The sequence below is a fragment of the Arachis ipaensis genome, chromosome B2, assembly GCF_059453495.1.
Source record: "Arachis ipaensis isolate K30076 ecotype BB chromosome B2, ASM5945349v1, whole genome shotgun sequence".
NCBI lineage: Eukaryota > Viridiplantae > Streptophyta > Magnoliopsida > Fabales > Fabaceae > Arachis > Arachis ipaensis.
In genome coordinates, this window is record NC_142437.1 from 9674937 (window position 1) to 9681528 (window position 6592).

The following is a 6592-nucleotide window of genomic DNA, read 5'->3' on the forward strand; positions in this document are numbered from 1 at the left end:
TATGAATTTTAAGTTGGAGAAATAACATAAATGATTATATCTGTAGTATTTTTTTTAAATAAAAATTTTTATTCAATTTGTTTGATTTCTTGTACATGTTTTCTTTTTCTCTTTCATTTGTTTTATGTTATTTTTTTTCTTTAAAATTCACTAAGAATAAAATTTTAAATTTTTTGGATATTAAACTTTAAAATTATGTCATAAAATTATTTATCTCAAAATTTTAAACGGATAAAATATGACAACATAAATAATAATATCTCTGACAAAAATATCTAAATTTTATAAGAAAGAAATACGCATATTGATTAATTTGAACGTGAAAATGTCTTTCTCAAGCTATGGAAATATAACTCATTCACCGAACAAAAAAAAAAACAAAAGACAAACTTTATTTGCTTCATCAAGAATAAGATATACCTCAAAATGCTATACAGCACAAGAACGCATTCTCTTGTCAGAAGTAAAAGGTGGTGTAGCTCCATCATCTTCCTGATTTTATTCAGTACATTATTTTCAACTTTTCTTCTTCATATTGATACAATCTTAAATTAAACGCTAAATTCAGTTCCCTGATTCTTCTTTAATTCTTTGTTCTTCAAATTCTACTCCCAATAATTGTATTGTTTATGTATGTTGATTAGAGGTTTTGTAATAATGGAGAAACGAATGGCAAAAGCAATTTGTCATAAAATTACTTATTAATTAATAGAAAAAGATACAAAATAATTATATTTCTAAGATGTATTTTACCCAATAATCTTTTCTGAATTTTAAGTGTGAAAATTGTAAAGTTTTTTTTCCCTCTTTTTGTTTTTCTATGTTAAAATTTTAAAAAAAAATCTAACTCTTTTAGCCATTAAAAATTCTGTATGAGAAATAAGGTTAGGAATTAATATTTTTTATTAATATTAATTAATATTTTTAGTTAATATTTTATATTATTAAGATTGGAGTTTAGAATTTAAAATTTAGTACTTAAAATTTAAAATATAGGCTAAGTGTTGACAAACAAATAATACACTTTTATGGACATGTAATATTACTCTAAAATTATTCATCTAAAATCTATATCATTCTCAAGAATAGCATCCAAAAGTTGTTCTACTACGTACCTATTTAAGTATATTCAATTTGTTAGTGAAGTTTCACCTGCGTGCTTCATCATTATCTTTTTATTGTTATTTTTACTTAAGAAGATCGAAGAGTGCTAAATAAGATTATATCAACTCAATAAGTCAATATGATTGTGGTAGCAGGGAACTTTTGCAAGCAACTAACACTCTGTGATATGTATGTTAATGTTAGCTAAAACTAAAATAATAACACCTTGCATTGTCAACGAGTTATAACTCAAATAACATAATATATTCATATATATTCACTTAAAAGCTTGCGAATTTGAGTTACACTCCTAATTTAAAAAAAAAAAAAAATAACGCCTTTAAGATCAGAAGACTATATTATATATGATTATTAAGTGCGGAAGAGAGTAAAACCAACTCATAATCCATTCTGAATTCAACTCGTGAACAGTTATATAAGTTGAGTTTATGAGCGTCTAAAGTCAAACGTGTGCCTGAATTTAAATTTACTTATTAAATAAGTCAAATTTAAATTTGAGTGAGCGGAATTTATTGATTTAGCTCTTCTCTAATTAGTTTACTTCTAGTCCTAATTATGATCTAATTATTATGTGAATTTTGTTGTGTTAAATAAATATTTTTTTATTGTTGTTCACGTACGGTGGAAGCCACAAAATTAAAGAGAGATGGATTGTCGCATTTTGGCTTTTGTGATTTTTGAGAGAGACTACTTTGAGTAAAGAATACGTTTAAGATGAGATGTGGCAGAGAAGAGGATTGAATATCAGACTGAGCCAACAACCACCAATAATGATGGAATGTAACTACTAATTTGTTGAAGCAGTATTGTGTGTGTGGTTTCCCCTTATTCAAGCTAAGCTAAGAGGATAACAACTTCAAGTTGAGCTAGCTAGTAGTGTTCTCAGTGTAGTAGTAGTGTCTGTTACATCACATCTTTATTTAATTTCTTTATTATTCAAACAGTAGTTATATATATGCAAGATCGGCCTACCTCAACTTCTCGTAGTTGCTCTCTTCTTTAAGTTACTTCATAAATATATAATGCCTACAATTCGGAAGAGATGACACCATTTTCTCACTCATATAATATATATATACACATACTTGTTTAATTTGTTCCATGTCCATGTATGTATATTTCTCTTTAATTAGGGACAAAGAGGAAAAAATCTTAATCAATTATTGCCTCATTTTTTTATTATTTCTTTAAATTTATCTTATACATATAAATTATAATCTCGGTAGGATGTTGTAATATAAAAAAAAATAGTTATTAATCAATTATTAATAATAAAAATACATATTTGATATGTCATACATTTTTTATTGTACTACTATGAATAATATTAATTATTAGTATATTACAAATTCAATTATTTTAGTGATCGATTATTTAATTAAAAAAATATGTAAACTAATATGTTTAAATGTACACAAATATATATTAATTGATTTAAGAATTGATTTATATATATATATATATATATATATATATATATATATATATATAGTAATTAAAAAGATTCTAATAATTATTAATACTGAAATATTATTGAAAAGTGTTTGTTATGATACCTAAAAGTTGATATTTAATTATCAATAAGATTAAATAATTAATATTTAATTTGGTAAAAGTTAGACATAAAGTAGAAGATAGTAGATACCATGAAATTGCTTTATTGGAAAGCTTTTTCCAAAAAATATAGAAATAAATGATCTGAACTATATATATTCATAACAACTAATGAGTTTTTTAGATAATGAATAAATTTGATATCTAACAGTAAGTAGTCCTCCTCTAAACATACATACATTTTGAAAAGTAATAGATAAAGTATGATACTAGCTAAGATATGCAGAATTGGATAAATGAAGATCTAGATATGTTCAACTAACTAATTAACTGACTAAATTGGGATTAGTTAAGATACATGCATCATGCATGCAGGTTTGTTGATGATGAGAAAGCTTAGCTTGAGTCTATATATATATATATATTGGTTTGTTCATATGAAAGGTTGTTTGAACGCATTAATTGCCCATCTAACAATACCATGTTGCATAGACGCACATTCTCGTTCTTCTTCTTCATTACGACTACTCTTGTCCTCATGACATTCACATCATCATATTCACATGCGCATTCCATTGCCATCTCATCAAGATCAATGGCAGACATGGAAAGGTTCAGCAATGCTGGGAGAGGCAGCAACATCACCGGAATATCAGAGTTCAAGAGATATCTATGGCGTTTTGGGTACCTCAACCATAATATTAATACCACATGTACTTGTTTCAGCGACGAGTTTGACGCCATGTTAGAATCTGCTCTCGTTAGATACCAACGCAAGCTTGGACTCCAAGTCACTGGCAAGCTCGATTCCATCACCATTTCTCAGATGATCACACCGAGATGCGGAGTTCCAGACAGTAATGATCACACTCACACTCACATGCACTCCACAAAGAACTTTGTGTATTTTCCGGGGAAGCCACGGTGGTCGGGTCCAATGCCGACGACACTCACCTACGCTTTCTCCCCGGAATACACCATCCACACCTTGACCCTTCGCCAGATCCGGAGAGCCTTCCGACGCGCCTTCACGCGCTGGTCTAACGTCATTCCTCTCACATTTGTGGAATCAGACGACTACGGTTTTGCTGAGATCAAGATAGGGTTTTACAGCGGCGACCACGGCGATGGCGAGGCTTTCGACGGGGTTCTTGGAGTGCTGGCGCATTCATTCTCGCCGGAGAGCGGGCGGCTACACCTGGATGCGGCTGAGACGTGGGCGGTGGACTTCGGGGAGAGTTGGTCGGAGGTAGCGGTGGATTTGGAGTCCGTGGCAACGCACGAGATTGGACACGTGCTTGGTCTGTCACACAGTTCGGTTAGAGAGGCAGTTATGTATCCCAGCTTGAGGCCGAGAGAGAAGAGATATCGTCTCCACATTGATGACGTCATGGGAGTCCAATCTCTTTATGGCTCCAACCCTCATTTCAGATCATCTGATGTCTCGTCGCTTCAATCTGCTATCTCCGCAAATCAAGCTCCTCCTCGCTTTCCACCATTCAATATTCTTCTCTCTTGTGCATACCTTTTCTCTTTCTTTATAATTTTTTGCAGGTAAAACCTCACGTGCATCTTTTCTACATTAGCTTCACCTAGAAACAACTGTTTTTTTTTTTTTTTTTCTTTTCGTTTTTTAGTATTCTATTTAATTCTCCCTTTATCAGTTGCTTGGCTTATTGGCTTGTGAATTACACATTCAAAGATAGGTGTACACAAAATTTATACACAATTGTAGTACAAAATATTTTTCCTTATTATATCAGAAAAACTCAATTATTAAATCGGTCATTATATATTCACATTTTGTATGTATAATATATATATAATATTTCACATATTAGCTAAAGCTAAAGTTGATTCAAATATAAAAAATGTTAGTTGACTCAATTTTATATATGTATGTTTTATCTTTAGAAGTAAAAATATCAGAAAATGTACACCAAAATTGATGGTACAAACAATTATACTAGTGTTTGGCTTCCTAGTATGCATACATAGAGACTAAAACAGAGTTAAAAACGAAAATGGATAAGGTAGTACTAAAGAACTGAATTTGTATATAAAATTGATAGCAGATGATGAGTCGAACAGAAATTAAAGAGAGACAGAATGAAAGGTGGGTTCATCTATTAGTAGTGGTGGGTGTAACATCATGGTCAAGGTCAACAACGTGATGATGAAGAATGAAGATTGAGGAAAGGTATGACAGACCGCACGACCGCGAACCAAATACATTCAATTCAAATACATAATAATTGTTAGGTCTGAAAATGAACCATTCGGCACATCAGATAGAGCAGGCCGGGAGCAGCAGTATAACTGAGCATCTCTGATCCAACATCAATCAATAGAGGAATTCTTCCCCCCATACTCTACTCATGCAAGCACCAAACTAAACATATCTATATTATATAGGAAATTTTTAAATATATCTGAAACAGTATTTCAATAAATTTTTACTGTTCATTCCAATTAAAATTAACTATTAAAATTATTAAAATATTAAAATTATATTTTTTATTATTAAAATTAATTATTAAAATTATGAACTAAATTTAAATGAAAATATTGGCTTGAAATTTTTTTTTTTATATAATTGTTAATTCTTGTGACTCCAATTTATAATGACATGTTAATTATTTTTGGTTGTCCAATGAGTACTATTCGCCTAACTCAAGTTGGTTAAGACAGGTTGATTATAATGAGATAACAAATATCCTTAATAGTTAGGGCAATTCTATGGTATTAAATTTTTTTCTTAAATTATCTATATGAATGTTAAAAGATGAAGTCTACTCCTTTTATAAAATTAAATTATGTGTTATTATTTATAGACATCATAAAATATACCTAATAGTTGATATAGAAAATTTAACAAGTGAAATTGATTTTCTCAACAACAATAATTGATGCCTACCTTATATTGTCTACAGTTAACTACTTAACTTCCTGATTTCATGTCCCAATTCTGTCCATCCAATTTTTTGTTGAAAATAATACATTATAGCTTTAGTTTGGAGCGAGACACATTTATAAACTATTTAAACATTTTATTCCTGAAAATACAGAATTTATAATACATATCTTTTATGTCTAGAAATTAGATTTATTGAGCATAACTCAAATCCTAAAACTAGCTTATAAGATGAAAATAAAATACCTTAAAATCTTATTGATTGACACCAGTAATATACACATTTCAACAGATGTACCGTAACACACACATATGCATGCTTTGTAATGATCATCTCTGATTTATGTAGAGGATACAAACACGTGACTTGAGGGAGCATCAGTTCCCAGCAACACGCTAACGAGGATGAAAAATATAATAGTAAATAGGAAATATTGGTTCGTGCAATAATCACAGAGGCATGGGTGGGGAACAAAATAAAAAGATTAGTGATGACAATAAGAGCATATGTCGAAAGGATGAGCATGCACGTGTATATGTGGAGCGAAATCTGAGTTCAACGTGTTAAGTGTATGCTTATATAGATCTTAAAGTTTATTACATCCACAAGATATATAGATATATGGGGAACACGTAAAGTGGGCGCGGGTCATCTTCTTAGAACGCAAAATATTATCTTTCGTTCCTTTACTACACACCGCATGCATTGGCGGGTCATAACTTTTCTAGTTTTCTTAACACAACCAGCTGGCGTGTTATGAAAACAATTTTTTTATTTAAATGGATAATAAAATATATTATTAATTAAAAAATTTTAGATATTCATTAAAATTTATTACTTTGGTCATTAATTAATCATCAATATCTAAAAATATAAGATAAAATATATTATTAGATTACTAAATTAAAAAAACTAAACTAAAAAATTAAATTAATAAATAAATAATAACAAAAAATAATAAATTCTAATATTTCTATCATTTTTTTAATAATTATATC

The 6592-nt window shown here is 29.7% G+C and overlaps 1 pseudogene across 1 annotated transcript; it reads left to right on the forward strand.

The window, feature by feature from the left end:
* Positions 1 to 3128: 3128 nt before the first annotated feature.
* LOC107628162 (metalloendoproteinase 4-MMP pseudogene) lies at positions 3129 to 4514 on the forward strand (annotated as a pseudogene). Its single transcript, XR_015905250.1, has one exon. The product of XR_015905250.1 is annotated as a metalloendoproteinase 4-MMP pseudogene (transcript).
* The last annotated feature ends 2078 nt before the right edge of the window (positions 4515 to 6592 follow it).